The sequence below is a fragment of the Trachemys scripta genome, unplaced genomic scaffold (assembly GCF_013100865.1).
Source record: "Trachemys scripta elegans isolate TJP31775 unplaced genomic scaffold, CAS_Tse_1.0 scaffold_26, whole genome shotgun sequence".
NCBI lineage: Eukaryota > Metazoa > Chordata > Testudines > Emydidae > Trachemys > Trachemys scripta.
The window spans coordinates 4771560-4797304 of NW_023260511.1; positions in this window are offsets into that span (position 1 = coordinate 4771560).

Consider the following 25745-nt stretch of genomic DNA (forward strand, 5'->3'; position numbering starts at 1 on the left):
AGGGCGGCCTTTCCACAAACCGGCAATCTGGGTTTTCAGGACCCTCAGATTAGGACTGGAAGCAAAGCTTGTCTGTCCGTCCGTGCTGGGGCATCACTTGCCCCTCTGCGCCAAACCTCGACAAGTCCAGCTCTCACCGTGCACAGGTCTTATCCCCACGTGCTCACACCCTGGGTGTTAATGCCTGCGACTTCATTGTATGTCCCACCTACCGCCATTCCTCTGGGGACAGTTCATTCACACCAGCCCAGGCCTGCATCCTGCCCGTCTGCCTCCTCTGTCCCAGGACAGAATTTCACCCCTTCACTCCCAATACGTATTGAGTGGGGGAAACTGAGTCACGCATATTTTTTTCATAGAAACATTACAGAAATTCCTCACATTCTCCACAAGGGAGTCTTTGTGGCTGCAAGCATCGGAACTTGCTATTTCCAGTTTGCTTTTCAAAGAAAGGCAGCTGAGAGCCCAGGGTCAGTCCGTTCTATTGGTCAAAGACAAGATAGCACAACACAAAAAGGAGTTAGAGCAGGGGTAGGCAACCTATGGCGCACGTGCTGAAGGCGCACGTGAGCTGATTTTCAGTGGCACTCACACTGCCCAGGTCCTGGCCACCTGTCCGGGGGGCTCTGCATTTTAATTTAATTTTAAATGAAGCTTCTTAAACATTTAAAAAACCTTATTTACTTTACGTACAATAGTTTAGTTCTGTAAGCAGTCAAGATGAGCTCTACCCTGACATCTGGTGGTGAATTATGGCGAGTGTGGAAAAGAACTCCAGGGGCTGATCTTGTTTGCATAGGCACACCCACCTGCCTGGCATGAAACAACAGCAACTCAAAGTGGTTACTTTGGCTGGTGTGGGATCCCCAGTTTCTCTGTTATTGGGGCAGGAAGAATAAAGTTTTGTTACCCTGATTCTGTGAATCAAGGCCAGTGGAACTGTTGTATGACAGAAGGACTGAGTGAATCCTTCACCATTACCTAAGTAGCACTTGCTTGACAAGGGGCATGGGTTACAAAACCCAGTGAATTGAGAGGCTGGGAATAGATAATTTATGTCTGATGGTCTTGCCCTGATGAGGGTGTGAAACATCAATTGCACTATTTTCTTTCTCCACTGTGGAATGTTAGAGCTAACTTTGGTGCATCCAAAGAAGTAAGGCTTTTACTCACAAAAGCCTATTTTGGAGTAAATCTGTTAGTTTTTAAGGTACTACTAGACTCCTTGTTGTTTTGGATTCCATTAAGAATCTAGTTATAGGCTGCTGAGTTGAATTCAGTTTGGGCCAATGGTGAGCTGAAATTGCTAAGAGGTGAAATCACAAAAAAGATAAAGTTATTAAGAGCTGAGATCGCTGAGTGCTGTGTTAACTAGTGGGGGAGCCTGAAACTATACTGCTAAGTAGCTGGCAGAGCAATTTGTGGGGACAACTGGAGGAGCAGCAGCAAGTGGCGTGGAGCCTTGTGGGGCTGGTTGGAGTGGCCCAAGGAACGGTGAGCAGAGCTGTTTGTGGGGATGGCTGGAGCGGCTTGTAGGTCGGTGAGCGGAGCAGAGCGGAGCAGCTCATAGAATGGAGCAATTCGTGGGACGGCAGGAAGTGGACTGGCTTGTGGTGAAGGCTGTGGCGGAGAGATGGCTGGCTGGCCTCGGATCATGTAAGGTGCCCCTTAACTCCCTGTGTGCCCCCCCCATTTACTCTGGGGCTGCACTGACCAGGGACAGAGCCTTTGGGGTTTGTTGGACTTTTGGGACTTTGGTTGGTTGCTGGACCCAAGAGACTTTGGGGGTGTTGGACTTTGGGGACTCTGGGTGATTTTTGGGTTGCTGGATTCAAGAACCAAAGGGAAAGGGGACAGCCCGATTTGCTGGGGTGGGTTTTTTTGCTCATGGTTTGTGTTATGAATCCTGTTTGTGGTGTTTTTCCAATTTAATGCTGATGTTGTTTACCTCATGTTCTGCAACACTCAGACTCCGTGCTTGCGAGAGGGGAAGTATTGCCTCTTAGACGCGCCCAGGGGGTGGTATGTAATTGTCCCAGGTCACTGGGTGGGGGCTCGAGCCGGTTTTGCATTGCGTTATTGAAACGGAACCCCTAGATACAGAACCCGGCCCTTGTTGCTGCCAACTTAGATGGGCAGAAGGGTTACAGTTCTATATTATAGACTTATAGTAAGAGACTTTCTAAAAACGTTAAAATGTATGACCGGCACGCGAAACCTTAAATTAGAGTGAATAAATGAAGACTCGGCACCCCACTTCCAGAAGTCAGCAAAGCTTAGAGACATCTGCTGTAGCCGTACTGTGGTTCACAGTGTGTGTCAGTGAAGCATCAACACGATCATTTATCTTGGCTGGTCTGTCTGGCATGTTTCTGCACCTACCACTAAAGTGACAACACTTTACATTTCCCTCACTTAACCAACTTAGCTGAAATGACAAGCATGCTGGGGAAAGTTTAATACAGCTACACGTCATAGTTACCCCAAAGCAGAGGTGATGTTATACGTAACACCAGCAGAGCCCAGTCTATTACGGTAGCTAAGGCTGTAGCCAACTCATCAATCTCTAGATCAGCAGTCCCTACACTTTTGAGAGTTGTGTTCCTGCTTACCCGTGTCTGCACGGAGGGAGGGAGGGAGGGTGGGTGGGTGTGGTACAATCCCTCTTGGTAGCTGTTCTCTGCTTGCTTTACCTGTAAGGGGTTAACAAAGTTCCCCGGGGTAAAGGAAAAGGAGTGGGCACCTGACTAAAAGAGCCAATGGGAGGCTAGAACTTTTTAAAATGGGAAAAAAACTTCCCCTTTGTCTGTTGTTCTCCTGAGAAGGAGACACGGGAGCCCCAATGCTATAAACAGGAATGCTGTGTAAGGCTCGAACCAGGTATGAAATTTCATCTTCCATACCTAGAAGAAATTATTGGATTGGAAATGTTTGAATAGACGTGATCAGGTTTATTTCTTTATTTTGGCTTGTGGATCTTCTCTTTGCTAACCCCAGATGCTTTTGTTTTGCTTGTAAACTTTAAGCTGAACCTCAAGAGAGCTATCTTGCTACTTAGTTTTTGTAATTGTTTCTTTTAAGATCTAGCAAAAAGCCTAAGTTCCAAATGTATTTCCTTTCTTTTTGTTTAAATAAATTTTACCTTTTTTAAGAACAAGATTGGATTTTTGGTGTGCTAAGGGGTTTGTACATGTTGTTTGATTAGCTGGTGGCAATAGCTAATTTCCTTTGTTTTCTTTCTCAGCTCTTCCCCGGGGGGGTGTGTGTGTGTGTGTGTGAAAGGGCTTGAGGGCACCCCACAGGGAGGAATTCCCAAGTGCGTCTTCCTAGGTTCAAAGGGGGTTTTGTTGCATTTGGGTGGTGGCAGCGTTTACCAAGCCAAGGTCAGAGAGAAGCTGTAAGCTTGGAAGTGTAATACAAGCCTGGAGTGGCCAATATTAATTTTAAAATCCTTGTGAGCCTCCACCTTCTGCACTCGCAGTGCCAGAGTGGGGAATCAGCCTTGACATGGTGGCAGAGCGGTGGGATCACTTTGAACCAGAAGCACCTCAGGATTTTAAAAGGACACATTTTTCCTTTTGCCTGCTTGAAAGCCAGGGAGGTTTTTTTCTCTTTCTTTTCTGTTCTTTGCTGCCTGAGGAGGGAACAGGGATGCCAAAGGATTAGCCTGCAAAGCCTGGGTGTCCAACAAGCAGTTATTTTTTTTCTTTTCTAGCTTCATGGCAACGAAGTAGTTATGCACAGGCTGCCCTACTCTAGCCTGAGGGTGAGGTCAGGCACCGAAACCCTAGAGAAACCAGTCTTCCCAAAGCGGCACGCCACGGAGAAGACAGGCCCAGATCAAGCCCAGACATCCAGCTCCATGACAGAAATGCAGAGAGGGGATGGGGGACCAGGAGGGTGGGGTCAGGGTCAGCCCTCCCCAAACCGAGGTCCCGGTGCCAGGATGGAGGGATGCCATTACCCCAGGCCGAGTTCTAACTGAGGCAGAAAGGAATTTCTTCCTAGAGGCAACGCGCTTGGAGGAGAGAGGAGAAGCGCTGCTTTAGGCAGAAGTGGAGGAGAGGAGAGAGGCGAAGTTCTTTGAAATGGAACTGAAGCGCTTAGAGCTGGAAAAGGCTAAGCTGGATGAACCAAGTAACCCTAACAGTCCTTCTCCAGGTACCGCTCCCCATTCCAAGAAATTCTCCGCATACAAGGTAGGTGATGATACAAAGGCCTTCTTAGAAAATTTTGAAAGGGCCTGCCTTGGGTACAACACCTCTACAGACCAGTATATGGTGGAGCTGAGTCCGCAACTCAGTGGACCCTTAGCAGAGGTGGCCGCTGAAATGTCTAAAGAACACATGAACGAGTACAAACTTTTTAAACAAAAGGCCAGAATTAGAAAGGGAGCGACCCCGCCCATCATTTATCACAGGGGGCATGGACAGGGGTAAGGCAGCTGAGGCTGGGACCGCAGCTGAGGGTGGATGTGAGGTCAGGCACGGGGTTGGGGTCAGGAGTGGAGCCATAGCTGGTCTGCAGTGTGGGCTGGTAGCCGGGCCGTGGCCAGGTGAGGCTTTGCTCCCAGCCTTGCCCCCAGCGTCGCCCACAGGCCGGGAATGGAGCAGCCAAGGCTGGGGGCTAGTGGAGGGCCGGGAGCGGAGCTGCACCAAGACTGTGGATGGGACAAGAGCAGAGCTGGAGGTGGGGAGGGGCTGTCTGGCACTCCTTCCCCCATGGGGGCCGTCCCGGGCCCCGCCACCCGCTCCCCAGATGGTCCTCCATGCCCCCGACTTTGAGAACCTCTGCTCTTGATGGTCTAGGTGCCACTAGAGGGGGACAGAGCACCACACCAAGCAGGCCTGGGTTACATGCTCCCCCCAGCTGAGGAAGCATGTCCCAAACTTCAGAGACTTCCCAGCTGACATCCAGGATGAGCCCCGACTTGTAACACAGTCGGTGGGGTGGGATCGAACCTAGGACCTCCGGAGCTCTTTGTTCGTACAATAGAGGTTCATGCAGAACTCATATATAGAGGTGACAGCAATTTCTCTGCAGTAAAACTTACCCATACACTAAAACTTGGTCAAGCTCTAGAGCATTATGGCATAGAATCATAGAATATCAGGGTTGGAAGGGACTTCAGGAGGTCATCTAGTCCAACCCCCTGCTCAGGATAGGTGGCGCATGACTCGCGTTTGGGGAGGCTGGGTGTGAGTGTCGGAAGCTCCCTAGAAATGGGGGGCCAACCAGTGTCTGGACTGTGGCTCTGCCCCCACTTGGACTTCTCCCTGAGGCCCTGCCCATGCTCCACCCACTCTGCCCCAAGATCCTGCCCCCACTCTGCCTCTTCCCACCCCTGCTCTGCCTCTTCCCCTGAGGGCCCCCCTGCTAGGGTTACCATATTTAAACATTAATAAAAGAGGACACTCCACAGGACCCTGGCCCCACCCCTTCCCGCCCCAACTCCGCCCCCTCCGCTGAGCGCCCCACATTCCCCCTCCTCCCTCCCAGCCACGCGAAACAGCTGCCCGAGCGCTACCGGCTTCACGGTTTGCCGGGCAGCCCCCAGACCTCCAGACCCTGCGCCCCCGGCCGGGCGCTTCCCCAGTGCAGCCAGAGCCCGAGGGGAAGTGCCTGGCTGGGGGTGCAGGGTCTGGAGGTCTGGGGGCTGCCCGGCAAACCGTGAAGCTGGTAGCGCTCGGGCAGCTCGGCTCTTCAGCTACACAAAGCTGGGGTGTCTGGGGGGAGCAGCAGCAACTGCCGCTGCTGCCCCGGGGAATCTGCCTGCAGCTCGCAGCCTGCCGGAGCCGCACTAAGGTAAGCAGGGGACTGGGGCAGGGATGCCGGCAAAACAAAGCTGGGAGTATTTTCCCAGACATGTCCGGCTTTTTGGCAATTCCCCCCGGACTGGGATTTGAGGACCAAAAAGCCGGACATGTCTGGGAAAATCCGGACATATGGTAACCCTACCCCCTGCCCACTCTGCTCCAGCCCAAGACCAGCCCGTCTGCCACTCGTGCCTCTTCGCCCCCTCCCACAAGGCCCCCCGGCCAGCTGCTCGGTCCTCTATGCTCCCTCCCCAAAGGCATGTGTGTTCCGGGGGCATGGTCCCCCAGCATTCCTGTTCTCAGCTCCCCACCCAGAGCTTTCCCAGATGTTGGCTCACAAGGGAACTGGGAGAGGCCCCCCCCAGAGGGACATGCCCCCCCCGCTGTTCCAGCTGCCATGAAGGGGGCAGGGAGAAAGGCTCAGAAACTCCTGAAGGACAACCCTCCCTCCCCAGCTCCTGGTGCACCAGCATGTGGGGCTGAGCGGTGCCTCCTGCCCCCCACCTCCATGTCATCCCACTCAGTGTCCCTCCCCTCCCACCCCCTTTAGTCCCCATCCTCTCCCCCTGCCCTGAGGCCTCCATCCCTATTTATCCCCACAATCCCACTCCCTTCTCTGCAGCCCAAACCACTCTCCCCCTTCCCCCTCCCCCAGCATGCATTTAATTGTGTGATTTATTTTCTTTTCTCGAGTAGCTGGAGCACCTCACTCCTCTGCTGCACCTTTCTCCAGTGCCGTCTGGCAGAGGCAGTTGCCTCCTTGTTGGATGGATTTAAGCTTCCACTGCTGGGAGTGGGAGCCGTAGAGGCCATGAAGCTAGTCAAGCCTCAGGGGCTTTCTCTCTGCACGTTCTCAGTGTCAGCAACTTAGGGTTTTTTTTCCCAATTAACATTAGATTAACACTTAAAAAAAGATATTCACAGAAAACACCAACACCACCAAGTGCCCATCAGCTTCTCAGAATACAGTAACCCAGAGGTCCCCAGTCTATGCGGCGCGGCCCCTAGAGAGACACGGAGGAACGTTTGGGGGGCACAGCTGGGGCCTGAGCCAGCCCCCAATAGGGGCGGGAAGGGAGCGCTGCTCAGCTCCTCTCCTGGCCCCAGCCACAGCCCTGCACCCGGGGATCCCCTCCCACCCCCACACCTGGGGATCCACTCCCATCCGCCAGCCCCAGGGCTGGGCTTCGGTTTTCCCATGTTAGTGGGTGGCAGCTCAAGCTGGTTCTGTGTTGTACTGTTAAGTGGGACCCCTGGATGTTGAGCCCGGCCCTTGTTGCTGCTGACTCCACCTGGAAGGAGGGTTACGCTGCCGAACCATAGCTATTGTTGAAACATTTCATTGTATAATACGAATGGTTAAAATATAAATCAATTATCTGTGTTACCCAATTTACAAATAACAATCCAACTAGTTAAAGAAAAATGATTATATGATTAAATTAAGATAAGATAAAGACTAGATACAAACTTCTTTAGAAGAGGGATTTAGGCCATGTCTACACTAGGGACCTTACAGCGGCACAGCTGTACATATGTCTCCATTGCCTCCTGGTCCAAGAATGAAGATTGCTAAAAACACCTGAAGGGAAAGGCAGGGGCTGAGTCCAGGCTGAGACAGGGGTCCAAGCCTGTAAAGAGAAATAACTGGAACTCTAAGCTACCGAAACTCTGTAACCGGCCTGGAACAACATTTAGGGTGAGAAATTACATTTTCTAACCTGTTTCTTGAGTGTATTAAGCTTAGATTGCGTCTTTTGTTTTATTTGCTCAGTTATCTGCTTTGCTCTGTTTGCTATCCCTAAAAATTTACCTTTTGTAGTTAATAAACTTAGTTTTTTGTTTATTACAAATTCATAGCGGGGGGCGGGGCAAAAAGCTGTACATCTCTCTCTCTTCACATTGAGAGCAATGGTGAATTTTTATGAGCGTGTGATATGCAGATCTTTCTATACAACGCAAGACAATATTATTTTGGGTTTGTACCCCAAAGGAGGTGTGCATGTGAGTGCTGGGCAATCCCCAAGCTGATTCGTCCCACACAGAGCTGGTCTCTGTGTCCATTTGCCACCTGGGTGTCCCTACCTGTGTGTTTGCTGGAGAAGGCTTGAGGGCCTGGCACAGCTAGGACAGGGTGAGGAAACCCAGGCTGCTGGAACGGGTGAAACCAGTGGGACCCCAGCACATCAGGTGGGACCCCTGACGGGGAGTTCAACCTGTCACAGGGGGTATCACAGGGTCTGGTCATGCTCCATCCTGTCACCAGTCTCCTGGGACTAGGGTGACCAGATCACCCAAGTCAAATATTGGGACGCCGGGGGGAGGCGGGGGCCTGGCGGGAGGGGCCAGGGCAAAAAAACACACACACACACCCCTTCCTCCACAAGCGCTGGAGCCGGAGGGAGGCCTGGGAGACGCAGGGGAAGCGCGGGGCCGGGGTGAGTGAGAGTCCGGCCTGGCCCCGAGTGCAGGCAGGACTCAGTCGGGCGGTAGAGAAAGTAGGGGGGCAGCCCGCGGGGCCAGGCGGCGGCTGTTCTCCCCCCCTGGGCAGCGGGACTCGGGAGCAGCCGCTGCTGCAGCTCCCACTGCCGCGGGGGAGGAAGCGGCCAATGGCCAAGCTCGGCGGCTGCGGCTCTGGCGCCTGGGCCCGAACCCCCCGAGCCAGGGCCTGCTGCGGGGACCCAGCAGTGCGCACACTGTGCNAGCTAACTAAGATGAGAGGCCCTAGCCAACAGGGCATCCTCCCTAGCTGCACCCCTCCCCATGCCCCACATACCGTACCCTTGGCAGCTTCCGGTCACCCAAGGTCCTCAAAACTTTGCACAGGTAGCATCACCTACATTATAGAGACAGGGAAACTGAGTCACTGGGGCATACCTAGGTATAACAAGAGAGACAGGGATAGAACCCAGGAGTCCTGACTCCCAGCCCCCTTCTCTAAACACTTGACCCTCCAGGAGAAAGGCTCCATGTCCTATTCCCAACCAGTCCAATGTATCCAGATCCTCCTGCCTTGAGTGGAAGTGATGACTGGGCAACTGCTCCAGGGGCTGCACTCCACTGCAGAGCTCACAGTGCAGCTCCTTGCAGCAGCTGTCAGACGGAGCATTTGGGAACAACTCACTCTCAGCACTTGGGGCCGCAAAGTAATTCTCTTATTGTTGTTTGCACTGCACTAGTGCCTAGGAGGCCGCTCATGGTCTGGGGCCAGGGCTGGTGCAACCATTTAGGTGACCTAGGTGGTCGCCTAGGGCGCTAGGATTTGGGGGGAGCCATTTTCTTCGGCAGCGACTGCGGCGGACGGATCGTGGGCCACCCCAGTCGCCGCCGGCATTTAGGCGGAGGGAGTTGGGGCAGTGGAGCGTGGGGAGGGCCGCCTGCAGCAGGGGGGGCAGCATGCAGGGGAACTCCCCGCCCCAGCTCACCCCTGCCTCTCCTCCTCCCCGAGCACGCCGTCACTGCTTCACTTCTCCCACCTCTCAGGCTTGCGGTGCCTAAGCTGATTGGTACCGCAAGCCTGGGAGGCGGGAGAAGTGAAGCAGTGACGGCGTGCTCAGGGAGGAGGCGGGGCAGGGGGGAGCTGGGGTGGGGGGGTGCCTCAGGGTGGGGGGGAGCTGCCACAGGGGAGGTGCCTCAGGGCAGGAGCTCGGGGACGGGGGGGGGGGCAAGGTGGAAGTTTCGCCTAGGGCACGAAACATCCTTCCACCCGCCCTGTTCGGGACCCCATGGTGCTCGGTGTTGCACATTGTTTATTAGGTGTATTGTGGTAGCGCTTAGGAGCCCCACCCATGGTCCAGGACCCATGGCACTGCACAGCACGTATTACGGGAGTGCCTAGGAGCGCCAATCATGGCCCAACTAAAAGTCAACTTCCAGTAAATGAAATAAGGAAAGGTATCTTTACAAAGCTTATAATCTACTGAGAGTGTTCATCCTATTTGTATTAATGTATCATTCTTGTATCTGAAACTAGGAATATGTAAAAAGAACAGGAGTACTTGTGGCATCTTAGAGACTAAAATTTAGTTGAGCATAAGCTTTCATGGACTAAAGCCCACTTCATCAGATGCATGTATGTATGTATGCATGTATATAGGTAGCATATCTCTGAGGTCCTATTGTAATTATGCAAACTGTGGGCCATTTATGGTGGTTTAGTATCTTCATGGCTCCCATTGAGTAAGACAATTGACTGTAGATGGCTCTGTTTACCTGCAAGCCTCCACTGCATACGTGCGGGCCAATCCTGGAAGAATGGAGGGGGGCTCACAGGACATGTGAACATGTCACATGATATTGGAATCCATCGTTAGCCTGGCGCTTTTCCATTTAGAAGGAGGAGTGGGAACCCAGAGAGAGACAAAGGATTCCCACCTTGTGCTAAAGCTATAAAAAGGGGTTGGAATAGAACAAAGGGGGCTGCCACTCATGGGAAATCCCTTAGTTACCACCTGAGCTGGAACTAACAAGGATTGTACCAGGGGAAAGGATTGGGCCTAGACTAGGAAGGAGTGTAGTCTGTGAAAGAAGCTTATTGGAACATCTCTAAGAGCGAGATTTATCTGTATTCAGTTTCTTAATGTATTAGGCTTAGACTTGCATGTTTTGTTTTATTTTGCTTGGTAATTTACTTTCTGTCTGTTATTACTTGAAACCACTGAAATCCTACTTTTCATATTTAATAAAAGCACTTTTGTTTATTAATTAACCCAGAATAAGTGATAGCAAATGGGGCAGGCAACCAGCTTGGCTTAACAGTGAAATCTTCGGGGAGCTTAAACTCAAAAAGAAGCTGACAAGATGTGGAAATTTGGACAGATGACTAGGGAGAGGTATAAAAATATTGCTAGAGCATGCAGGGGTGTAATCAGGAAGGCCAAGGCACAATTGGAGTTGCAGTTAGCAAGGGAGGTGAAGGGTAACAAGAAGGGTTTCTACAGGTATGTTAGCAACAAGAAGGTGGTCAGGGAAAGTGTGGGACCCTTACTGAATGGGGGAAGCAACATAGGGACAGATGATGTGGAAAAAGCTGAAGTACTCCATGCTTTTTTTGCCTCAATCTTAACAGACAAGGTCAGCTCCCAGACTGCTGAACTGAGCAACACAGTATGGGGAGGAGGTGAGCAGCCCTCAGTGGTGAAAGAACAGGTTAAGGACTATTTAGAAAAACTAGATGTGCACAAGTCCATGGGTCCAGATCTAATGCATCCAAGGGTGCTGGGGGAGTTGGCTGATGTGATTGCAGAGCCATTGGCCATTATCTTTGAAAAATTGTGGATACTGGGGGAGGTCCCAGACGAGTGGAAAAAGGCAAATATAGTGCCCATCTTTAAAAATGGGAAGAAAGAGAACCCGGGGAACTACAGACCGGTCAGCTTCACTTAAATAAAATAAAATAAATTAATGGAAACACCCTATCTCCTAGAACTGGAAGGGACCTTGCAAGATCATCAAGTGCAGCCCCCTGCCTTCACTAGCAGGACCAAGTACTGATTTTGCCCCAGCTCCCTACATGGCCCCCAGAAGGATTGAACTCACAATCTTGGTTTTAGTAGGCCAATGCTCAAACCACTGATCTATCCCTCCCCAACCACTGAGCTATTCCAGCAAAATCATGGAACCCATTTTGAAGCACTTGGAGGAGAGGAAGATGATCAGGAACAGTCAAAATGGATTCACCAAGGGCAAGTCATGCCTCACCAACCTGATTGCCTTCTATGATGAGATAAATGGCTCTGTGGATATGGGGAAAGCGGTGGATGTAGTATAGCTTGACTTTAGCAAAGCTTTTGATATGGTCTCCCACAGTATTCTTGTCAGCAACTTAAAGAAGTATGGGCTGGATGAATTGACTATAAAGTGGATAGAAAGCTGGCAAGATTGTCAGGCTCAACAGGTAGTGATCAACGGCTCGATGTCTAGTTGGCAGCCGGTATCAAGTGGAGTGCCCCAGGGGTCGGTCCTGGGGCCGATTTTGTTCACCATCTTCATTAATCATCTGGATGATGGGATGGATTGCACCCTCAGCAAGTTTGCAGATGACACTAAGCTGCCGGGAGAGGTAGATATGCTGGAGGGTAGGGATAGGGTCCAGAGTGACTTAGACAAATTGGAGGATTGGGCCAAAAGAAATCCGATGAGGTTCAACAAGGACAAGTGCACTGAGGAAGGAAGAATCCTATGTACTGCTACAGGCTGGGGGCTGACTAGCTAAGCAGCAGTTCTGCAAAAAAGGACCTGAGGATTACAGTGGACGAGAAGCTGGATATGAGTCAACAGTGTGCCCTTGTTGCCAAGAAGGCTAACAGCATATTGGGCTGTATTAGTAGGTGCATTGCCAGCAGATTGAGAGACATGATTATTTCCCTCTATTCGGCACTGGTGAGGCCACATCTGGAGTACTGGATCCAGTTTTGGTCCCTCCACTACAGAAGAGATGTAGACAAATTGGAGAGAGTCCTGCGGAGGGCAACGAAAATGATTAGGGTGCACATGACTTACAAGGAGAGGCTGAGGGAACTGGGGTTATTTAGTCTGTAAGAGAGAAGGGGGGGGGGGATTTGATAGTAGCCTTCAACTGCCTGAAGGTGGGTTCCAAAGAGGATGGAAATAGGCTGTTCTCAGTGGTAGCAGATGACAGAACAAGGAGCAATGGTCTCAAGTTGCAGTGGGGGATGTCTAGGTTGGATATTAGGAAACACTATTTTACTAGGAGGGCGGTGAAGCACTGGAATGGGTTACCTAGGGAGGTGGTAGAATCTCCCTCCTTAGAGGTTTTTAAGGCCCGGCTTGACAAAGCCCTGGCTGGGATGATTTAGTTGGTCCTGCTTTAAGCAGAGGATTGGACTAGATGACCTCCTGAGGTCCCTTCCAAGCCTGATATTCTATGATTAATACCTGGGGGAGCAAACAGCTGTGCATATCTCTCTATCAGTGTTATAGAGGGCAGACAATTTATGAGTTTACCCTGTATAAGCTTTATACAACGTAAAATGGATTTATTTGGGGCTTGGATCCCATTGGGAGCTGGGTGTCTGGGTGCTGGAGACAGGAGTACTTGCCAAGCTGTTTTTAATTAAGTTTGCAGCTCTGGGGGTTGTGGTTCAGACCCTGGGTCTGTGTTGCAGCAGGGTAGTGTGTCTGGCTCAACAAGGCAGGGTTCTGGAGTCCCATGCTGGCAGGGGAAAGGGGCTCAGAGGTAGTCTCCGAACATCAGGTGACAGTCCCAAGGGGGTCTCTGTGACCAAACCTATTACACCCAGATCTCAGTGACTGCTCCTATCATGCGTTCACATCCACACTTTAAAAGCTTTTATTAAAAGAACTCCTTACAGCTAATGTCAATTTCCAAGTTTTGTTTGTCTGGTTTTTGTCCTCTGGTCAAGTCATTTGGGCAAAACTCTGAAAACCAAACTAGCACTTTTGAAGGAACGCCTTTAAACGTGTCTTTGTATGTTTTATTTTATTATTGTAAAACCCCTTCCTGGCCCATGTTGGTGTATCTTAATTTTCACTAGGAAACATATCTGGTTACTCGTGTTTTTTCATGTTAGCAAAAAAAAAAACCAAACCAAAACAAAAAAACCAACTCTCTTAATTTACAGGATCTCTCTTATGGTTGGTGGTCTGAGTGAGGGTTTGTGTTTTTTTAACCTTGCTGTGTCAGTCTTTATCTTTATGTTAGAACAGGTGTTCCTGGCTGTAAAAGTTGTATAATTTCTTTACAGAATTTTTTCATGTTAGCCAACAAATTAAGAAAAGTCTTTGTTTCATCAGGGCCAGTGTTTATCTTATATCTTCACACTGTGTGAGGCGGGTGGGGATGAGGGGCTCTTGTTGTAAAATGTAAAATGCCAGAGCACAGCGATAGCCGATGCAGGTTGGCAAAGGAAAGAGCCCCCACCCTGCATCCTCCCCACCCCCGCACTGCTCCAAGAACTTCCCAACTTCCCCCTCACTGCTCCAACTCCCACCCGTTGCCCAGTTCTGAGTCTGGGCTGGTTGTCACCAGTGGGGCCCTGGCCCATTGAGTGGGTCAATGGGGCACAGCTGGAGCGGGGCAGTTTATCAAAGGCAGGGGCACCAGCCTCAGGGCCAGGAGAGGAGGATTTGCCTCTCCCTGCACATCCGGGTACATGTAACACAAACAATGTGTAGCCGGGCAGCTGTGAAATTTCTTTGTTAACAGGGGGCTCTGCAAGGTGGCCCACCTGGCAATTCCATAAGGGGAGAGCGACTCCGAGGGACGCCCAGCACAAGCCAGGGAGATGTTGTCCAATGGGAGGCTCCTGGCTTGGGGCTCAGTCGTCCTGGCCCTGTGCGTGGCAGCCCCAGGTACTGATGGCAGTATTGATGGGCCACAGGAGAAAAATCTAGTACTAGCCAGTCTCATTTAACTCCTGCAATCATTTCCCCCCTTTGCCCATGCGTGCAAGTCTGTGGTGCACACAAGCCAAATAGGGCAAAAGTACCCTGGGCGCAACCAGGCGGTCATCTGGGAAGCGCCAAAGGCAATCACGATATAAAGTGTACCCAGCAACACTCCAAGAACATTTTTTGGCTTTTTAGTTGGCATCAGCTTTTTCTATTTTTCTGAAAGACAAAGAGAACATATTTTTATCCCCTTGGGGTTGGCTGATTATTGCTTAAAATATATATATTTTACAAATACCCTTTTTGATTGCAGGCAAAACTGAGGAATAACTTCCCATATTTTCCTGTATTTGTTTTATAGGCAGGTCAGATTTCAATGGCTTCTCTCTTTATCATTTAGGTGATTTGCATTAAAACAGACTCTCGGCTTGTTTTTGGATTTAAAGTTATCAGCCGCTTAGAGACTCTGTCTCAAAAGGACACAATTAACTTCTAACTTTTAACTCCTGCTTTCAGACACACATTTTCTCTTCAAATCAAACACAACCCCTTTTGGCTCCCCTTTGGCAAAGTGACTGTTGATTACACAGAGCCACCTTAAGGCTTAGCGTGGGGGTACTGACTACAGCTTCTCTCTACTATTTGTTACCAAAACAGATGTATAATCTTTTCCCATTCTCCTGGCTTTGACTGCCCTGCTGCAGCCACAACTTTGGTCTTTATTTAAAACAATTTAAATCTTGTAAAGCATTAAGTTACCGTAAGGGTTAAATGCTAAATACCAAAATTAAACAACACTAGTTTATTTTGTTTTGCAAAAAAGTGTTTTAAGGTTGTAAAACCAAAAAATACAAATTCATCTTAAACTTATAAAACAAAGATTATACACACCAGGAGTGTTCTTTAGCAAATTTGACTAACTTGTTTATAGTTAAATAATTCCACTTAAATAACCTCTTGCCTGGATTATTGACAGACATTCCTCCAGAGAAATGGGCCCTTTCTCCAAAGGAATGGCTGCAAAAAACCTAAGAATGTCTCTTTTCATAACACCTTCTTTTAACATTTGTACAAAGTTTCACTGTTTAACTCCCTCCAGTAACTACAGAGTTAACTTTCACTGTTTCTTTCAACTTCCTCAAACTGTGGTTGCCTGCTTGTCTGGGCCCGATCCTTTTTTCCTCGCTGTATTTTTCCTTTCCATGGGCACAGGCATTGTTTCACTACCAATTTAGCAAAGAGGGTGGGCTTTTTGACTAACCCCCGCCCCTCCTGGTCCCTTTCCTTAAGGAGATTACTCACAAGGGTCACCCAACTCATCCCCCATGAGGCTTGCCACCTGGACAGAATGCACATGTAATACACAGGGGTACCCTCCTGTGGTGAGGGGGGAAACTCTCAGACTGTCCCCCACCCATCTTCCAATCACACACGCCGGGAGGGGGGTGCCCTGTCTGCTAGGGGCTCAAAAGCTAAAGAAAGGTTTCACACTCTCCGGGGAGGGCACCCTGTCTGCTCAGCAGCATTAACAGCATGGTAAAATGGGGAAGTTACACTCACTGACCATAGGAATGACAAAGAGAACAGGAATACTTATGGCACCTTAGAGACTAACAAATTTATTTGAGCATAAGCTTTCGTGGGCTACAGCCCACTTCTTCAGATGCATAGAATGGAACATATACTGAGGAGATATATACACACATAAAGAGAGCATAAAAGGTGGGAGCTGTCTTACCAATTCTGAGAGCCCAATTAAGTAAGAGAAAAAAAACTTTTGAAGTGATAATCAAGCTAGTCCAGTACAGACAGTTTGATAAGAAGTGTGAGAATACTTACAAGGGGAGATAGATTCAATGTTTGTAATGGCTCAGCCATTCCCAGTCCCTGTTCAAGCCTAAATTGATTGTATCTAGTTTGCATATCAATTCCAGCTCAGCAGTTTTTTGTTGGAGTCTGTTTTTGAAGCTTTTCTGTTGCAAAATTGCCACCCGCAGGTCTGTCAAAATGACCAGGAAGGTTAAAGTGTTCTCCTACTGGTTTTGGGGTGTTATGATTCCTGATGTGAATGACGACTCCTTGCTGAATTAAGGAGGTGATTACTGGTTAAATTCCTTTCTCGGCCTGTTTTGATAGATGGTATTGCTGCATCTTGGGAAGGGGTCTTGCTGGGGTTCAGGCGAACCTTACCAGGTTGTGCGGACCCAATTGGAGATGGGACACAACATGATCGCCCACACAGGGGGGGGACCTTAGCCAGCAATTCCTATTGCAATGAGGAAGGGCTGGGGTTGGTCTCCCTCTTTGGAGCGTCTGCCTGTAAGATTGCCAGTACCTTATTGGGACTGGGACCAGGCATGCCTAAATACACGCCGCCCGGGGTACAATAGATTGTACAATTTAATTTACACAGCAAGTCTCTTCCCAAAAGGTTAACTGGCAAATAAGGACTGAGGAGGAAAACATGATAGTTAGACAGAGGACCAACAGAAACGGTCAGAGGTGAAGAGACAGGGTGGGGCACAAGAACGTTGCCCACCCCTACTGCAGTTTAAATATAAGTTTATAGGATCTTCAGATGGAGCTGAGCTGGTACCCCGAAGAGGCCCTAAAGTATAGAGAGATATCTGCTGGCCAGCAGGGGCTTAGCAATTTCTCTTTTGTCTCCTTTAATTGTGTATTAAGTTTGTCCTGGGAGTCCTTGAGACTCCTCCTTTGAGATTCACGGCGCCATTTCTCTGTTTCTTCATGCCAATAGAAATATGCCTCACACTGACATTGGCCAGAAGTGCACCTCTGAGGTACACAATCTTGTCAAGGTTGAAACTTTCCCTCGAAGGGAAACCATAATTTTAAATCTTCCCTATTCCTGGTATACCAATTCCATTTTTTCCAGTAACTTGCAAAGTAGCGGGACCGTAATTCGAGTACATGTACACAACTGGTGTGCCCTTTGGTAGGATGACTATTCCTTTTGACTTACCACCAACCATTTCCCAGACCAGACCACTTTCACTCGGGTCTTTCACACAGGGAAGGCTAATGTAGGGTGTCCACGACTGTCTACACCCCCTTCCAGCAAAGAGCATCGGCTAGATTCAGAGAGAATGGTGCCGCTTACTCTGTTGCTTCCGGTAGGGCGTTTGGACCCGTTTGTGGCTCGTCAGACCGCCTTTTACCAGCGGAGGAGGGGAACCAGAGGGAAAGAGGGTGGGGAAACCAGACCGTTCACAGATGGTAGGGGATGGGGGTCATACAATCCTAGACCCAGACAGACCCCTCGCTGGTCATGCCTTGCAGAGATTGTGGCTCTCATCGTAGCCCACTAGTTGGAGCCACAGGGCTTGCTTTAGATCACCTCTGATCATGAGCCGGTGACTTCACAGAGAGCTTTGGGCATCTTCCAATGACCCTCTCTCTCACTCAAACATTCACACTGGCACACAAAACAGAGGTCCATCCATAGACACACATCTACCCCACCCCTCACAGCCCAGCACCCCCCCCAGACCCCCTAGAGATTCCCTCTCCCATGCCCTGCATCCCAGCCACACTCACCGGCCCTCCTGGGAGGCAACTGTGTCTGCCGGGCTGAGCCAGCAGCCCAACCAGGGCTGGTCCCAGGGCCAGGAATCGCTCCATCCCCTCGGGAGTGGTGTCATCAGCCAGGCCAGGGTCTGCCCCAGCTGGGCTCCCTCAGGACCTACTTGCCTGGAAGGGCCCAGCCAAGCCCCCCCCCCCCCAATCCCTCCACACTTGGCTGAAGCTGGCCAGGCTTCTGCATCAGCCCCAGGCAGCTCAGCTCTGGGGAGACAGGCAGGCCCCACAGTGGTGGGAAGCAGAGACTGCCCAGAGCCAGAGGTGTACTGGGGTCCTGCCAGGGGGCAGAGAGGAGCCGGTGGGTGGGGCCAGGGGGTGGAGAGGAGCCCTTGGCCAGCTGGCGGCAGGCATAGAGGAGCAAGTGGGGGTGGGGGGAGCCAGGAGGCTGGCAGGGTCTCAGGGCACAGTGCAAGCAGAACAGGCCAGGGCCCCTTCTGAGCATGGGCCCTGCTCCATGGCGCCACTGTAAACCTGGGACTGGCCCCCTTCTCTCAGTACAGCCTCTTCCTCACTGTGTGTAATCAGGGCTGGATTAACCTTTTGTGAGCCCGGCGCCAAACATATCTATGGGCCCCCATGGAGCATGGCATGGGGGAGGTGCGGGAAGTCAGCCCCTGGAGGGAGAGGCCAGCCAGAGCAATGGGGTATGGAACAGCAGGGCCAGCCCCGCTCCACTCAGCCCAGTGCAAGGGCACTATTTACAAACTGGCAGTTGCCAGATGCAAGTGGCATGCCTGGCCCTGTGGTGCCAGCATTCCCCTTCCCCTTGGGGGCGGGCCCATGCCGCACCACACAGCCCCCCTACCAAACATGAACACTCCCCGATTCTCTATGGACAGAGCCCCCCCCCGACCTGCTATGCCCAGCATCCCCCACTAGACCCCCTCCACAAATGCACAACACTCCTAGTGCCCCCCTGCCCACAGCCCCACCACAATTGCACAGAACCCCATACAGAACCCCCACTCCCTAGTGCTCCAACACACACAGTGTTAAGATTGTGACAAAGCTCTGTCCTTGTCTCCGTGGGTCCCATGTTTCTTGGCATATTTCACTAGGCTCAGAGGCTCACTGTGACATTCCACCTAGCCCTTCTCTCTCTAGAGGCAAGGGTCACAGCCTACTGAGCCATTTTCATCATAAGCCAGCGAGGAAGCTGAGGAGAAGCTATCCTTCCTTGTACAGTCTCTGTTGTCTGCCAGTCTCAGTGATTCATCAGAGGGGCAAAGGGCAGGGGGGAGCCCAGGCCTGCCCTCTATTCTGGGCTCCAGCCCAGGGACCCTCATAATATCAGCTATAGCAGCTGACTTTTTAGAAACAGGATGTGTGTAGAATTCCCTGGGCTACTTCCCCACAGCAGCCCCCACTTCCTCAAGATCCACTTCCCCCTTACCACAGGGCCTCCTTCCTTGTGCCCGATATGGTGTGTACTGCTCAGTTTCCCCAACAGCACAACTTCCTTCTACAGCTCCTGGCATCCACCCCCACCTGACTAACTGGGAGGCTTTTAACTACTTTCAGCCAGCCCCTGATTGGCTTCAGGAGTCCCAATCAACCTAGCTGTCCTCCCTGCCTTCTGGAAAGATCTTATTGGCCCTAGATGTCTTAATTGACCCAGAGCAGCTGCCATTTGCTTATTCTGGTAATAGGGATTTGTTTAGGGTTGGAAGGGACCTCAGGAGGTCATCTAGTCTAACCTCCTGCTCAAAGCAGGACCAATCCCCAGACAGATTTTTACCCCAGTTCCCAAAATGGCCCCCTCAAGGATTGAGCTCACAACCCTGGGTTTAGCAGGCCAATGCTCAAACCATTGAGCTATCCCTCCCCACACTTCATGCAGGTTATTGCCCCACCCCTAAAGGGGAGGGTTGTGCAATGCCACCGGTGCTGCCATCATTTCTGCTGCCACTTGCCACTCCCTGGGACCTTTGCTGCTGATCTCTGCCACCTTTCCCCCTGCTCACCACTGTCATCTCTGCCGCTTCTGGCTGCCATCTCTAGAATGCCACCTCCTGAGGGTTCCCCCCTTAGCCCAGCTGTGAGTGATTTCACCTCACTGCTGCTGTAGCCTCCCCCTTACCTGTCACTGCACCCTATCCCTGCAGGGGGCCTAAGTCTCAGCCCCATAAACCTGCTTGTAAAGGCCAATCATCATAGGCAAGGGGGATTCAGACCTGCTGCCTTCCTCTGCCTCCCCGTACCTCTATAGGCCTTGGACCAGGCCCTGCAGCCCAGGGAGTTGCCAGCCTGGAGCTCCCCTGCTCCTCTGGCTCTCCCCAGCCCTGCTTCACTCCCAGTACCCTTTCTGCAGGAAGGCAGACCCTGCTCTCTCCCAGCCTGGAGAGAGACTCCTCTTGGGCCTCTAGCTCACAGCCTTCTTATAAGGGCCAGCTGGGTCCTCATTAAGCCATTCACAGCTGTGGCTGTTTTCCCAATCAGCCCAGCCTTTCCCCTGCCACAGCCCTCTCCCAGGGCTGTTTTAAGCCCTTCCGGGCAGGTACAGGGTAACCACCCTGCTACACTGCTCACCAACCATTTCAGCTCTAGGAATCACTGAGCAGAAACAAAGACCTTCCACCAAGTCTGATGGGCTGTGACTCTAAAGGAGCAAGTAGAACAGAACAGGTTTAAATTTTATTAGAGAATATTTAAAAAATAAACAGTACAGAGCATTTGAGGCGTCAGTTATTGGTCATTGGGGGTAACATACAGAGTATAGGGGGGATGTTAGTGTTTTGGGGTTGGGCAGCACACATAGTATATACAGACTATAGTGTCCTGGGGGGGGGGGGGGGGGTAAACCGGTGGGCGGGATCGGGAAACAGCCGATAAGCGGTGAGGGTCTATTGCCCATACAGGAAGTAGAGACAGTCATGGGTATAAGTAAGTGGGCTGGGTAATGGGGATGGGGTGACCCTCACGTGGTGGGATTCAGTTAGGTTCGGTGGGTTCAGGGGATAAAGTCCAGCAGGGGGGTTTATAGATCTCTTCCCCCTTGTGGGTGCACGAGGTCTCCCCGGCTCACTCTCGGTACTGGCGGTGGCCGGTGATGTGCTCCGTGTAGATGTCCCGGGACCAACAAATAGTGTCCGAGACCATTAGGCGTCTCATGAGCCGTGCGTAGTGACGGCCCACCCCACAGGTCCTCAGCACGCGTTCGTTTTTTAATGCAGAACCAAAAATATCAACCCCCCACAGCTTTGACTCGCACATGGACTTGGCAACACTACTCCCTGCTTAGCTAGCAATGTTACAATTAGGGTGATTCCCGCAGTCAGCAGCTGTTTCTGTGATCACCTAGGCAGAGTGGGCGTGTCTATGCAAATACAGTCTGCTCCAGAGGTCTTTTCCCCTGGTTCATCACTAGATGTTGTGGAAGAGCCTGCTTATTGCTATTTTTGAAGAAGAGCAATTAGCCAGTGGAAGAACTTTCCACATGATGGAGAATCCAACACAGTCCTAGGTGTCTATATAGGCCCAGTCATGGCCTAGGACCCATGGCATGAGGCTCCGCACAGCACATATTACAGGAGTGCCTAGGAGCGCCTATCATGGCCCAACTAAGAGTCAATTTCCAGTAAATGAAATAAGGAAGTTTGATATAACTTTTATTGTCAGTGATGGGGATTCCACATGTCCTGTTCTCTATGGCTGTGAATCTGCGTCTGGGCAGCACCCAGAGTGACTAGGCCCTCCTGATCTCAGTGACTCTTTGCCTAGGCAGCGCCCTACATGATGGGGCCCCAATCTCAGTGACTCTTTGCCTAGGCAGTGCCCTACATGATGGGGCCCCAATCTCAGTGACTTTGTGTTTGGGCAGTGCCCAATGCGACAGTGCCCCAATCCCAGCAACTTTTTGTCCAGGCAGCGCCCTGTGTGATGGGGCCCCAGTCTTAGTGACTGTGATTCTGGGCAGTGCCTGGCACCATGTGGCCCCGATCTTAGAGAGTTTGTGTCTGGGCAGTGGCCAACGTGAAGGAGCCCAGATCTCGGTGACTGTTCCTATCATGCAATCACATTCACACTTTACGAAGCTTATATTAAAAGAACTCCTTACAGCTAACGTCAATTTCCAAGTTTTGTTGGTCTGGTTTTTGTCCTCTGGTCAAGTCATTTGGGCAAAACTCTGAAAAGCAAACTAGCAAACTAGCAAAAAGCAAACTTTTTGAAGGAACTCCTTTAAACGTGTCTTTTTATGTTTTATTTTATTATTGTAAAACCCCCTTCCTTGCCCATGCTGGTGTATCTTAATTTGCACTACATGCACATCTGGTCATAGTAGCTTTTCATGTTAGCAAAAAAAAAAACCAAACTCCCCCCCCCCCCCCCCCCCCCCAGTCTGGAGGCGGAAGACTTTCTCTTAATTTACAGCATATCTCTTATGGCTTGTGGTCTGACTGAGGGCTTGTGTTTTTAACCCTCCTGTGTCATAGTCTTTGTTTCTTCAGGGCCAGTGTTTCTCTTACATCTTCACACTGTGTGAAGGGGGTGAGGGTGAGGTGCTCTTCTTCTAAAATGTAAAATGCCAGAGCACAGCGATAGCCGATGAAGGTTGGCAAAGGACAGAGCCCCCACCCTGCATCCTCCCAACCCCCGCACTCCGGCACTCCTCTGAGAACCCCCCAAATTCCCCCTCGCTGCTCCAACCCCCACCCGTTGCCCAGCTCTGAGTCTGGGCTGGTTGTCACCAGTGGGGCCCTGGCCCAGTGAGTGGGTCAGTGGGGCACAGCTGGAGCGGGGCAGTTTATGAAAGGCAGAGGCAGGCGCCAGCCTCAGGACTGGGAGAGGAGGATTGGCCTATCCACATCTGGGTGCGTGGAACAGAAACAACGTGCAGCCAGGCAGCTGTGAAATCCCCTTGTTAACAGGGGGCTCTGCAAGGCGGCCCACCTGGTGATTCCATAAGGGGAGAGTGACTCCGAGGGACGCCCAGTGCAACCCAGGGAGATGCCATCTAGCGGGAGGCCCCTGACTTGGGGCTCAGTCGCCCTGGCCCTGTGCGTGGCAGCCCCAGGTAACGCCTTTCCCCCAGGTAGCCTCAGGCTGTGCCCCCTGGGGCTGGGAGAGAACAAAACACACAGGGAAACCCCCAGAAACTTTTCCTTCTTGTGGAAAAACTTCTGCTCTGCTTTATTGATCTGCTGCAAATAGGTGTGTGTGTCTGAAAGGCAGCTGCAGAGGGCATCCAGGGGGCAGATACAGGGTCCCTGCGCAGGGCAGGGGGAGTTCAGTGCAGAGTACGGGCACGGCAAGGATAGTTCATTTGGTAAAATAGCTGCATCCATATCTGACCGCCTCCATCTGTACACAGAAGGGGGAAGCAGAGAGTACTAATTCCTAGCTGCTATAGAGACATCTCCTCTGTGGTTTTCAAAGAGCTTTACATAGGGGGTAAATATAACATTTCCCCCCTTTTACAGATGGGGAAACTGAGGCACAGCTTTGCCTGCAGAGCCAGGATTAGAACTCAGGTTACCAGTGTCCCACTGTAGCACCTTCCCCACAAGCCCCCTTGACCACTCAAGCACTTTCCTCTTCTCCTCTCAGTGCAAGCACTTTCCTCTTCTTCCTCACTGTGTGTACTGTAATAACCTCTCTGCTCCTCGTTCTCGCCCTGTTTCACTTTCAGGCTAAATCACTTCCCCTTTATCTACAAGGGAAGATCACAGTGATCATGCACCAGGGAGGGACGCACTGATGAGGGGGAGCTCTGGTGCATGCCCACCAGCAAAGGGAAGTGCTGCGATCTGAAGCTGGTGTCCCAGCAGTCTCCACCTCTCACTCTGGTCTCATGGATTGCACAGCGGTCACCCAGCTCGGCCCCAGTCGCTGCAAGGAAACGGCCCCTTCTCCAAATCATAGAATTGTAGGACTGGAAGGTACATCGAAAGATCATCTAGTCCAGTCCCCTGCACTCAAGGCAGCACTAATTATAATCTAGACCATCCCTGACAGTCTCTAACCTGCACTTAAAAATCTCCAGTGATGAAAATTCCACAACCCTTGTCCAAACTTCGCTGGAACCCTAGTTCATTCTCGCCGAGGAACGTTTGATTTGGCGATTGCTCGCTTCTCTCGCTGACTCGCTTCCGGCTCACAAGAACAGCTCTCGCTCCTTCTCCAGCAAAAAGCACCGCCCCGCTCAGCGCAATGAAACAACGGTGTGCCTACAATCCCACACGCATGCATGCACAGAAGGAAAGTGAGCGAGGGAATGCGTGAAAGCGCTGTGTGGCATAAGACAGTGTTAAGATATTAAGAAATCAGGTTATTTAATACTAGCAAATGGAGCAGAACTAGATCCAGTGGCTGGAAGTTGAAGGTAGACAAATTCAGACTGGAAAAATGAGGCCTGGTAACTGCGTAATCCTAATGCAGCAACAAGGGCCGGGGTCAATATTTACGGGTTCCTCTGAACATGACAAAACAGAACCAGCTCAAGCCCGCATTCAGTAATCTGGGAAAACTAAACCCTACCCCTGGGCACCTGGAAGAGGCAATAATTCCCCACTCGCAAGCCCTGAGTCTGTGTGTAACAAAAAAAACTTGTATAGAAAGGGAGCGGGAACCCAGCATTAGTTTGGGAAAACACTGCAGTTACGATTCAGAAGCCTGCAAACCACATGTAAATATCTGCCCCAAGGGTGCATTCATGTGGGTTCTCGCCCCATCCGTAAAGGGGAGGGTTGTGCAATGCCCCTGGTGCTGCCATTATCTCTGCTGCCACTTGCCACTCACTGGGTCCTTTGCCACTGATCTCTGCCACCTTTCCCCCTGCTCACCACTGTCATCTCTTCCGCTGCTGGCTGCCATCTCTAGAATGCCACCTCCTGAGGATTCCCCCCTTAGCCCAGCTGTGAGTGATTTCACCTCACTGCTGCTGTAGCCTCCACCTTATCTGTCACTGCACCCCATCCCTGCAGAGGACCTAAGTCTCAGCCCCGTAATCTACCCACCAACCATTTCAGCTCTAGGAATCACTGAGCAGAAACAAAGACCCTCCACCCAGTCTGATGGGCTCCAACTCTAAACAAGCAAGTAGAACAAAACCCTCTTAAAACAAAACCAAAAACATCAACCCTCTATAGCTCTGATGTGCTCATGGATTTGGCATCACTACTCCCTGCTTAGCTAGCAATGTTACACTTAGGGTGACTCCTGCAGTCAGCGGCTATGTCTGTGATCACCTAGGCAGAGGGGGCGTGTCTATGCAAATACGGTCTGCTCCAGAGGCCTTTTCCCCTGGTTCATCACTAGATGTTAGGGGAGAGCTCATTCAGACCCTGCTTACTGCTGTTTTCCAGGAAGAGCAATTACCAGTTGTGAAGGCTGCTTCCCCACTCTGAACTTTAGGGTACAGATGTGGGGGGCTGCATGAAAACTTCTAAGCTTAACTACCAGCTTAGCTCTGGTCCGCTGCCATCACTCCCAATGGGCTAACTCCCTTCCCTGGGTAGCCTTGAGAGACTCTTCACCAATTCCCTGGTGAATACAGATCCAAACCCCTTGGATCTTAAAACAAGAAGAAATTAACCATTGTCCCACCAACTCCTGGTGGATCAAGATACAGTCTCCTTGGATCTAAAAACAAGGAAAATCAATCAGGTTCTTAAAAAGAAGGCTTTTAATTAAAGAAAAGGTAAAAATCATCTCTGTAAAATCAGGATGGAAAATAACTTTACAGGGTAATCAAACTTAAAGAGCCCAGAGGACCCTCCTCTAGCCTTAGGTTCAAAGTTACAGCAAACAGAGATAAACACTCTAGCAAAAAGGTACATTTACAAGTTAAGAAAACAAAGATAAAACTAACACGTCTTGTCTGGCTGTACTTATAAGTTTGAAATATGAGAGACTTGTTCAGAAAGATGTGGAGAGCCTGGATTGATGTCTGGTCCCTCTTAGGCCCAAGAGCGAACTCTCCCCAAACAAAGAGCACAAACAAAAGCCTTCCCCCCA